The following is a 12,734-nucleotide window of genomic DNA, read 5'->3' on the forward strand; positions in this document are numbered from 1 at the left end:
CAGGCAATCAAGGCTGTGCAGGCCTTGAGTGTGATAGACCCATCAAGGCCCTGTGAGCTGGATGTTCATATGACTGAAGATGGTTATGGCTGGGGTCTCTGGCAGCAGCTTGAATGAACTCATCAACCTACTGGATTCTGGTCACAGCTCTGGAAAGAGGCAGAGGCACGATATACTTTGATAGAACAACTGGCTGCCATGTATCATGCCTTGCTGGCTACAGAACCCATCACTGGAATGGCCCTGATAAAGGTAATAACCACCTATCCCATCTTGGGGTGGGTACGAGACTGGACCCAAAAGCCAAGGAGTGGTGTGGCACAAATGCCCACACTGGCCAAGTGGGGTGCTTACCTACAGCAGCATAGTGCCCTCTCTAGTAGCCCCTTGAGTGAAAAACTCCAACACTTATTAGGGCCTGTGACATATACTAGTGAAAAGCAGGAAGAACTTGCTTTTGAACCATTAGTAGCAGAGAGTCCCTGTTGGGAGGGAGGAGCCCCTATACCCAAAGATGCATGGTACACAGATGCCTCCAGCCGTGGGCAGCCCTCAAAATGGAGGGCCACAGCTTTTCATCCTAAGACCGAGACAATATGGATGGAAGATGGTGAGGGGAAGAGCAGCCAATGGGCTGAGTTCCGGGCAGTATGGCTCATGATCACCCAGGAGCCCTCCCCTATAGTTGTCTGTACTGACAGCTGGGCTGTCTATCGGGGCTTGACCCTGTGGCTACCAACCTGGTATCATGCCAACTGGCTGGTTGGTCACCAACCCCTTTGGAGGCAAGAATTGTGGCAAGACTTATGGGCCTGTGGTCAGACTAAAATAATTACAGTATACCATGTGACATGTCATTTGCCACTGGCATCCCCAGGAAATGATGAAGCATATAAATTGGCCCAGATACGTTGGTTAGAAGGAAAGCCTTTCTCTGATATAGCCCAAAGGTTGCGTTAGCGTTTGTTGCATGTGGGGCAAAAGACAATGTGGGCTGTAGCCAGTCAGTGGGGCTTGCCTTTGACCTTTGAAGAAGTTAGTAGAGCCTGGCAGGAGTGTGTCATGTGCTCCAAAACAGACTTACACCGAGTTCCACAGCAACATGGGACAATAGCTAAGGGGCCTATGCCTCTTGTCAGGTAGCAGATAGACTATATTGGGCCTCTGCCTGCGTCAGAAGGATATCAGTATGCCATGACTTGTGTGGACACAGCTACTGGACTTCTGGTTGCTTTTCCTACCTGTTGTGCAGACCAGCAGACAACCAAAAGAGGCCTGGAGCATCTCTTTGCCACCTATGTCCGACCACAGGTAATTGAGAGTGATCAGGGCACCCATTTTACTGGACATACACTGCAAGAATGGGTGCGACAGCTGGGAATCAAACGGAAGTTTCATGTGCTATACAATCCTACCGCAGCAGGCATGACAGAGAGGCACAATGGCTAGTTAAAATCTGGACTAAAGTCAGATACAGATAGTCTGCAGGGATCATCAGTCCGCTTATGGACCATGCTACGGTGTTTGAATGAGAGACCCCAAAAGGGAGCCCTGAGCCCCATAGACATGCTAACATATATTGCTGCCTCCCCTATACAACGGCAAGTACAAACCAAGGAAGAATCACTGAAGCCGAGATTCGGCCACCAGAATTATATCTTGCTGCCAGCACCAGGTGCACTGAACCCCAGAGACTCCATTGAGTGGACATGGCCTTGGACCTTTCGACACATGGACCAACTATGGCTGGCTCTCCTGGCACCTTGGGGACAAGGCCTGGAAGCTGGCCTCCTGTGTATTCCTGGAATAACAGCAGACTGGCCGCCAAAGGTCACAGTAGTAAATCCTCAACGACCAGAAGGTAGGAGCATCTTACCGGGGAGTTTTATTTTATCATTATAGCCAGTGCATGCACCTCCAGTAGCACTATATATAGATCCCTCAGTAACCCCCACGGGGAAAGGAGTAAAAGTATGGTATACTAGACCTGGAAAGGACCCCCTTCCTGCTACAGTCCTATCACAGGACCACTCTCTTGCCTGCTTCCTACCTGATGGACAAGATTTACCTATGTTGGTGTCATTAAAACATGTGTCTTATAGTCCCTAAGGTCTTTGTGGATTGGGAACTTCCTCTGGCTTGAGGATTATTATAATTTTTGTTATCTGTATCAAAATCTTGTTGTATCTTAATTTTTATTATTATCTCTAAGTTGTTGTTACCCTCTGTTGCTGTTGTGGAATCTGGTTACAGTGCTCCAGCTTTCTCACACAGGGACCATTGCAGAAGATTGAAAGTGTTAAATTGTAAGGTGAGAATCCTGGAGGGGTGGAGTGTGGGGAAGTTGGGGTTCCTATGGCCAGGATCCTCACTGAACTTAAACCACCTGATGATGTAAATGGCCTGTTGCTAGGCTACTGTTCCCACACCTTTAGGCAATAAGCTATTATTGCACTAAATAGAGAGCTCAGCCCAGTGCTCTGGGCAGAGGCAGACACGCTAGTGCTCGACCTACCACTGGGAGAACCAGCTGGGTAATAAACTGTTTCACCCCAAAGAACATTTGCTGTCATTTTCTTTGGTCACACTGAATCCATAGTGAACTTGCCTGGGCTGAAACCCATTGGCAAGACACTGATTTATTCACCAGGCTACAGGAACACCATTTCCCCCTGGAGCCACATACCATAACAGAAATGAAGAATGCCTTTGCCATCAAAGTGTTATATATTTTTTAAGTGTATTTAACACTATTAGTAGTGTTAAAAAGAAAAACATGGCCCAACATGGAGTTACTTCTCCTAGACCAAATCACCAGACTGGGGCTTTTAATGGCCAACCCAACTGCAATTTCAGCCTCTGTTTGGACCTTCCTAGTGAGGTCATCTGCATAAGATGCTCTGGTTCGTCTAAGGGACAAAGCCTTACCTGAAACAGTCCTAATCTTTTCTTTTGCTTTAACTAGTGTTTCCCACATCCTTCTGTCTATAAAAACCTTCTATTTTGTACAACTCCTTGGAGCATTTCTCTGCTCGTTGATGGGATGTTGACTAATACATGAGTCACTTAATAAAACAAATTAGATCTTTGAATTTACTTGATTTTGTTTTTTAACAGTAGAGTGGGACACAGCTGAGCAATCTCTGTATTAGAGAATTTATCAGAATATAATAGAATCCTCAAAAACCACAAAAGGAGAACAAAGACTTAAAAATAACAATGTCTACAGGACAACTAAAAAAAGAGTAACACATGTAACTGAGATAGAGCAGGGAAATGGGACAAGAGTCATGTCATTGTAAAATCTACTTAGCCTGCAAAAAAGGTGCAACTTAGTCTTTAACTTAATCTATATATTGTTCTTGCTCTTCTTCCAGTCCCTTGACCAATTAAGTAACTTTGTAACCAAGACAAAAGACAGACCTTCAGAGTGCCAATAAACCTATGTGGGTAAAGGATGCTGAGATCTGGATCAACACAGTCACCTGAATAACCCTATTAAGACAAAACTTCAGAGGAACTATGAATCACCTGTATACATCATGCTTTGTGCCACCCCCTACCCAAAAGGCCCTATAAAAAGCCCAAACCCTACACCATTAAGTGCACCTCCTCTCTGAGGTTGCCTGCACTCCTGTCTGTGTGTGAACTAACTTATCAAATAAAATTTCTTGTTGCATAAGCCTAAGGCATCTGTCTGAACTCTTTTCCATGATAAAGACAAGAACTTGTTGAACTCTACCTCTGGGGGAAAGTGTCTTTGTCTCTCTGCTATTTCATTTAACTTTCTAGTCTTAATACAATCCTTTTCTCTCTCTCTCTCTTCTATTTCAGACCAGTAGGGAAGTTCTCAGAACATAAACTCATTCCATCCAGTGCTCCAGGGCTCCCCTACATTCTGGGGTGGTAGGGAAATTCCCTTGCCATGCAGGTCAAGCAGACACAGGATGCCAGGTGACCCAACATGGAGCAAGAGTTCAATTAACTTTCCTTTTTTCCCTCTGCTCTTCCATGCTCTCTACTGCCTGCACAGTTGCTGCCATTTGCTTCTACTCTTGCTTTAAGAAATTCGTTTCTTGTTGGCACTTGTTCAACCTGATCAAGAATTCCTTCCAGATCAGAGTCAAGAGCCCTCCCTCTCCCACTCGGGTTGAGGTTTAATCTAGTGCACAGGGAGAGACATTCCCAGATGCAGTTGCCATAATGGAAATACCAGCAGGAGAAGACACACAGAAAGGAAAAGAAAGAAATATTTGAAGGAATAATTGAGAATTTCTCTAAACTAACTTCAGACACCAAGCCTCAGATCCTGGAAGCTCAGAGAACACCAACCAGGTTAAACACCCAAAACACCACCACCTAGGCATATCATTTTCAAATTACAGAAAATCAAAAATAAAGAAGTAATCTTGAAATAAGCCAGAAGAACACCATATGTATAGATAAACAAAGAATTACACTGACTTTTCCTCAGAAATCACACAAGAAGAGAGTGAAGCAAAATATTTAAAGTGTTGAGAGAAATAAACCACCAACTTAGAATTCTGTACCCTAAAAAATTATCCTTCAAAAGTGAAGGAAAAATAGACTTTCTTAGACAAATAAATATTGAGGGGATTTGTTGCAAGTAATATAAAATAATATAGGTCAGAAAATGATCTGCATAAAGGAAGGAAAACTAGAGGTAAAATTAAAACTTATTTTTTTATTCTTAAATGATCTAACAGACAACAGTTTGTTCAAAATAATAATAGCAACAAGGTATTCAGTTATGTATGTTTATGCATATCTTACGCATCTGTGTGTATATATACACATACGTGCTTACATATACTTACATATAAGTGAAGTGAACGACAGCAATGACAAGGGATGGAAGGAATTAGGGTTATTTTGTTATTACAATGTACATTGCCTGTGAAGTGGTACAGTGTTATTTGAAAGTGGACTTGGATTAGTTATAAATGTATGTTGCAAACTCCAGGCCATCTCTAAAGTAAAAAATGAAGTATAATTGATATGCTAAGAAAGGAAAGAAAACAGAATTATAATAAATGCTCAATTAAAACCTTTTCACAGAAGGCAGAAAAAGAGTAAAAGACAAAAATAGGTACAAAGAACAAGGACAACACAAAAGAAACAGTAACAAATATGGTAGGTTTTAATCTAACTATATCAGCTATCAGCTATCACTTTTAACATCAATGGTCTAAACACACCAATCAAAAGATACAGAGTTCAGAGAAGTACCAAATGATTTCATTCATCTGTGGAGCATAAGAACAAAGAAAAAAATGAAGGAACAAAACTGCAGCAGACTCACAGAACCCAAGAATGGACTAACAATTGCCAAAGGGAAAGGGACTGGGAAGGGTGGCTGGGAAGGGAGGGATAAGGGGAAAAAGGGGCATTAAGGTTAGCACACATAACATAGGTGGGGTGCACAGGGAAGGCAGTATAGCACAGAGAAGACAAGTGGTGACTCTACAGCATCTTACTATGCTGATGGACAGTGACTGTAATGGGGTATGTGGTGGGGACTTGATAATGGTGGGAATCTAGTAACCACAATGTTGCTCGTGTGATTGTATATTGATACCAAAATTCAAAAAAATGCAAAATAAAAAATCTATGGGTTTAAACAAATGCATAGAGGCAGGTGTCCATCACTAAAGTATACCATGGAACATTCCAAACCCCCACCCCATGGTCCATTTATCATCTCTGTAGTTTTGCCTTGTTCATAATGTCATATAAATGGGGTCCTACACTGTGTAGCCTTTTCATACTGGATTCTTTCAGTTAACATCATACATGTTTTACAAATCACAGGACCAAAATGTAGTCATTTATGTTAAGGCTCCACATCAAGAAACCAAGACTTAATACCTAATCTAAGTGAAATTTCAACCCCCACCCCACCAGAAGCATAATCTTTAACCAGCCAAATGTAATTTCCTGGGCAGCAGTAGAAGGTAACTCTCCAATAGACCCCTTCCATTCTCCTTACCTAAAACAATGCATTCTTTGCTAATAATTTTGTTTCCCCTCCCTCTCTGCCTTTAAAAACCATTCCTTTTCTGCAGCTCAGTGGATCGCCACTCTACCTGATAGATGAGATGCCTCCTGATTCCTGAGTCATTTAATAAAGCTGTTTAGATCTTTAAAAAAAAAGATAGAGATTTCAGAGTGGATCAAAACACATGACCCAACTACACGTTATCTACAAGAAACTCACTTTAAATATAAAGACAGATAGATTAAAAGTAAATGATGGAGAAAAATAGACCGTGCTAACACTAACCAAAAGAAAGCAGGAGTAGCTATACTGATTTCAAACAGAGCAGACTTTAAAGTAAGAAAACTGACCAGGGATAAAGAAGGACACTATTTAATGATAAACTCATATTTACATAAATATAAATTCACCAAATAAGACATAATAATTCTTAATGTGTTTTCCTGCTTGCTAACACAGCATCCCATGGATCAAGAAATCATTTCAACTTTCAAGTCTTATTATTGAAGAAATACATTTCTTAAGGCTACAGCTGCCACAGACAGTGATTCCTCTGATAGATCTGGGCAAACTGAAAACCTTCTGGAAAGGATGTACCATTCCAGATGCCACTGAGAACATTTGTGATTCATGCAAAGAGGTCAAAATATCAGCATTAACAGGAGTTTGGAAGGAGTTGATTCCAACCCTCATGGATGACTTTTGAGTGACAGGTTCAAGACTTTAGTGGAAGTAACTGCAGATGTGGGGAAAATAACAGCAAGGGAACTAGAATTAGAAGTGAAGCCTGAAGATGGGACTGAATCACTACATCTCATGATACAACTTTAAGAGATGAGGAGTTGCTTCTTATGAATGAGCAAAGAAAGTGGTTTCTTGAGATGGAATCTACTCCTGGTGAAGATGCTGCGGAGATTGTTGACATGACAAGCAAGGATTTAGAATATTACATAAATTTAGTTGATGAAACAGCAGCCGGGCTTGAGAGGGTAGACTCTGATTTTGAAAGAAGTTCTGCTGTGGCTAAAATGCTATCAAACAGCATCACATGCTACAGAGAAATCATCATGAAGGAGAAGTCCATCAATGCAGCAAACTTCATTGTTGTCTTATTTTAAGAAATGGCCACAGCCACGCCAACCTTCAGCAGCCGCCACCCTGATCAGTCAGCAGCTGTGAACATCGGGACAAGACTCTCCACCAGCAAAAAAATCACAACTCTCTGAAAGCTCAGATGATGCTAGCGCTTTTAGCAATAAAGTATTTTCTTAATTCAGGTATGTACATTGTGCTTTTAGACATAATGCTATTGCATGCCTAACAATTTACAGCAGAGTATAAACATAACTTTTGTTTGCACTGGGAAACCAAAAAAATAATTTGACTTGCTTTATTGTGATATTTGCTTTATTGTGATGGTCTAGAACTGAACCTACAATATCTCTGAAGTATGCCTACCTGTACCAAGTCTCTATCAACAATCTTTTTCAGAGAATAGGATCAGAATACTTCATAACTCATTCTATGAGGCCATCATTACCCTAATACAAAAAAACCAAAGCCTTACACAAAAAGAAAACTACAGACCAGTATCTCTCATGAACATTAATGCAAAAATCTTCAACAAAATATCAACAAAATGAAGCAATGCATAAAAGAATTATACACCATAAACAAATGAGTTTTATCCCAGGTACGCAAAGCTCATTCAACATTCTAAAATCAATTAACAGACTAAAAAGGAAAAAATCACATGATCATGCCAATAAATGCAGAAAACACATTTAACAAAATAAAACATACATTCATGATAAAAAAATCTTGGTGAACTGGGAATAGAGGGGAGCTCTCTTAACTTGATAAAGAATGCCTACAAAAAGCTACAGCTAACATTATACTTAATGGTGAGAAAGTTGAAACTTTCCCACTCAGATCAGGTTAAAGCAAGGATGTCCTCTTGCACCACTCCTGTTCAACACTGCACTGGAAGTCCTTGCTAAAGCAGTAAGAAAAGGAAATGAAAAACATACAGATAGGGAAGGTAGACATAAAACTATTGTTGTTTGCAGATGATGTTATCTATGTAAAAAAAATACAAAAGAATTATTTTAAAAACTCCTGGAAATAGTAAGTGATTATATCAAGATTGCAGGATACAAGGTTAATATAAAAGTCAATTGCTTTCCTATATATCAAGAAAGAACAAATAGAATTTGAAATTAAAAAAAACACAATACCATTTATATCAGCACTCTCCAAAATGAAATATTTATGTATAAATCTAACAAAATAGCTAGAGGGTATTATGTTCAGTGAAATAAGCCAGGTGGAGAAAGACAAATATCAAATGATTTCACTCATCTGTGGAGTATAAGAACAAAGAAAAAACTGAAGGAACAAAACAGCAGCAGACTCACAGAACCCAAGAATGGACTAACAGTTACCAAAGGGAAAGGGACTGGGGAGGGTGGATGGGAAGGGAGGGATAAGGGGGAAAAGGGGCATTATGATTAGCACACATAATGTGTGTGGAGGCACAGCGAAGGCAGTATAGCACAGAGAAGACAAGTAGTGACTCTATAGCATCTTACTATGCTGAGGGACAGTGACTGTAATGGGGTAAGTGGTAGGGACTTGATAATGGGGGGAATCTAGTAACCACAATGTTGTTCATGCAACTGTATATTAATGATATCAAAATTTTAAAAATTGAGAAGGAAAAAAATAATAATAATAAAATAAATCTAACAAAATACATATAAGAGCTGTAAGGTAAACTAGAAAACTCTGATGAATGAAATCAAAGAACTAAATAAATGAAGAGATATTCCATTTTCATGGATAAGAAGGCTCAATATTGTCAAGATGTCAGTTCTTCACAATTTGATCTACAGATTCAATACAATCCCAATCAAAATTCTAACAAGTTTATTTTTGTGGATATTGGCAGACTCTAATGTTTATACAGGGCAAAAGATCCTTAATAGTCAATACAATATTGAAGGAGAAGAATAAAGCTGGAGGACTGACTCTACCAAAGTTCAAGACTTATAATAAAACTACAGTAATCAAGACAATGTGGTATTGGCAAAATAAATAGATCAATGGAACAGAAAAAAAAGCCCAGAGATAGACCCACATAAACATAATCAACTGATCTTTGACAAAGGAGCAAAGATCATACAGTGCAGCAAAGACTCTTTTCAACATATGGTACTAGAACTGGATATCCACATGCAAAAAATGAATCTAGACAGACCTTACACCCTTTAAAGAAATTAAAATGGATCACAGACCTAAATATAAAACAAAAACTATAAATCTCCTAGGACATAACACAGAAGATAACCCAGATGACCTTGGTATTGTGATGCTAACACCAAAGACAACCCATGAAAGAAAGAAATTGATTGATAAGCTGGACTTCACTAAAATTAAAAACAACTGCTCTGTGAAAGACATTATCAAGTGAATTGGAATACTGGGAAGCCAACTGGATTAACTGGACTGGGCAAAATTATTTACAAAGGATATAGCTGATAAAGGACTGTTGCACAACATATACAAGAACTCTGAAATTCAACAATAAGATAACAAACCACCCAATTAAAAAATGGGCCAAAGATCTTAACAGACACTTCACTAAAGAAGATAGTCAGATGGCAAATAAGCTAATGAAAAGATGCTGAACATCATATGTTATCAGAGATATGCAAATTAAAATGAGATACCACTACACATCTATTAGAACAACCAAAATTTGGAACACTCAACACTAAATGCTGGTGAGGAAACAGAACAACAGGAACTCCCATTCATGACTGTGGAAATGCAAAATGGTATGGCCAATTTGGAAGACAGTTTGGCTATTTCTTACAAAACGAAGCATGCTCTTGCTACATGAATTCAGCAATCGTGTTCCTTGGGATTTACCCAAAGAAGCTAAACACTTACGTCCACACAAAAACCTGCACATGGATGTTTATAGTAGCTTTATTCATAATTGCCAAAACTTGGAAGCAACCAAGATGTCCTTCAATAGATGAAAGGATAAATGGCAGTACATCCAGACAATGGAGTAGTATTCAGCACTGAAGAGAAATGAGCTCTCAATCTATAAAAAGACATGGAGGAAACTTAAATGCATATTACTAAGTGAAAGAAACCACTCTGAAAAGCCTACATAAGTCCAAATATATGACTTTCTAAAAAAGGTAAAACTATAGAGACAATTTAAAAAGTCAGTGGTTGGCAAGGGTTAGGTGGGGAAAGATGAGTATGTAGAACACAGACGATTTTGAAAGCAGTGAAAATATTTTCTGATATCATGATGGATACATATTATAGGTAAAATGGTAGTATTTCCAGAACATCTCGCCTGGCTTTAGTGCTTCCTTAGGGATGGAGAGAAGTATGGCTTTAGTGCATCTGCATATCAATAGGCATTCCCCAGAGGTGGAGAGGAGTAGTCCATCTCCATATCAATGGGTAATTACCTGGGCAACCAAGGTCTTATCTGAACCTGAGAGGTTAGGGGGAGGACTGGTTTTGCTTCTGCCAGAGCAGGAAAGAGAGATGTCCTCCGACTGCAGTTTGTAAGCAATAAACGGATTTTATACTTTATTTCTCCCTTTGACTGATTTCTGTTTTAGAGGTATTTGTCCCGGGGTTTCCTCTCCCCAGAGTTACACATATCATTACACGTATATTCAAATCCACAGAATGTACAACACCAAGAGTGAGCCCTAATGCAGACCATGACATGTCCTGGGAGGCTCATCCTTGGTAACAAATGCAATATTCTGGGGAGTGATGTTGATTGTGGGGGAAGCTTCGCCTGGGGGAGGATGGGGTATATGGGAATCTCTGTAGCTTCCTCTCAATTTTGTTGTGACCTAAACTGCTCTGAAAAAAATTAATGTATATATCATAATAATAAATTTTTAATAAAAGGGTGTGGTTAACTATAAAAATGCTGTGAATACATAAAAAAGATGAGGACTGAGAAATGACCACTAGGATTTGATAACCACAAAGATCTTGATCAGGAGCAGTTTTGAAAAAACAATTTTTTTGACAAATATCTATACTATCACACACAAAAAACAAAGGCAACTAGAATAAAACAAAAGACGTGAATGTCCTTTATGTAGAAAAGTATAAATATGTATCAAAACACATTAAAGAAAGCTAAATAAGTGGAGGAACGCACAAATATTGAGTAAACAAATACTGTAAAGATCAAATGTCCCTAAATGGGTTTTACAGAATTCCCATCAAAATCCCCAAATGTTTTTTTGTAGGATTTGTCAAGTTGAATTAAACTATGTAAGGGAAAAGGGGCCAAGAATAGCCAAGGTGATTCCAAAGAATTCCATAATGCTCTCTTACCATCATCCTCTACCCCATCTCACACACACACACACAGACATACAAGAATTTTTAAATGATTACAATTACAGACAAATAGACCAATGGAATAGAAAACTGCAAAACAAACCCAATATTTTACATAAACCTGATATAACAAATCTGGAATTGTATGTCAGTGGAGAAAGGAGAGAATATTTAATGAATAATGCTGGGATAATTGATAGATCCCCACTCTATTCCATCTATAAAAATGAATTCCAGGTAAAGTTAAATACGAAAATAAATAAAATCTTAGAAGGTATCACTATAACATCAGTGGAGCATGGCAGAGACTATTGGTTGCCTACAACTTGTCTGTACCAGTACTTATAGAGTTGAAGCTGTACATTAGGTCTAGAATACCCACTTGGAAGAAATATGGCATGAGGATGTCTGTTACATTTTGAAGGGTGACAAGATAGAAATAACTCAAGTAGCCATCAGTAGGGAAATGGATGAACTGGTTTAGCCACACTGTAAAATTCATATATTAAAATGAATAAGATACATATATAGATATGTATCTTGACACACAGAAAATTTTTGAATAAAAAAGCAAACTATAGAAACAAACATTCTATACACCATTTACTTAAAACTGTAAGAACACAACAAACATACGTTATTTATGGATACAGGCACATGTAGAAGTATAAAAATATCTACAGGAAGAATATACGTCTGGCAAGAGTAGAATAAGCAAAGGGACTTTAGCTATACCTACAGCATTTTGTATCTTTTTTTTAAAAAAAGACATCTAAAACAAACATGGCAAAATGGTGACAAAATTAGCATGGTGGATGATTTGAGTATCTGCTGTATTATTTTCTGTTTGAAATACTTCCTAATTTTAAAAGCTTTAATTACTTTTTTTAATGAAGTAAGACCACTGGGCTGGGTGACTTTTCAAGGTCACCCCAGTCCTTGGAGCAGCTGTCATGCACCGCCACCTACTGCTGCTGTGGCGTCCATGCTCTCCCCTCGCCTGCCAATGCGTCCTGATGTGCAGTCTGGGCGTTCCTGCTCTCACGACCACCAGCTCAGGACAGCTATTAAGTATCTGACAAATAACTGCACAGATCTCCTGATACAAAGTTCTCTAACCATCTGTTCCTGTACATAGTCAACTTGATCTCACTCAGTTATTAAAGTGATCGAATTTCCAGCTTCTCTAATCCTATTCCTTCACAAACCATGGTTCCTTCTTTTTTAACAGTGTTGTCTGACTTTTTTGTAGATTTTTCTGGCATCCTTCACTGTTCCTCGGAACACTTACTGTATTTTGTCAACTTGGCTTCTGCTG

The 12,734-nt window shown here is 39.0% G+C and overlaps 1 protein-coding gene across 5 annotated transcripts in view; it reads right to left on the reverse strand.

Annotated features, from left to right (window-relative positions):
* ULK2 (unc-51 like autophagy activating kinase 2) overlaps positions 1 to 12,734 on the reverse strand; it is a 152,972-nt gene that overhangs the window by 78,638 nt on the left and 61,600 nt on the right. The gene's annotated exons all lie outside the window — the stretch shown is intronic.

The sequence above is a fragment of the Manis pentadactyla genome, chromosome 4 (genome assembly GCF_030020395.1).
Source record: "Manis pentadactyla isolate mManPen7 chromosome 4, mManPen7.hap1, whole genome shotgun sequence".
Lineage (NCBI taxonomy): Eukaryota > Metazoa > Chordata > Mammalia > Pholidota > Manidae > Manis > Manis pentadactyla.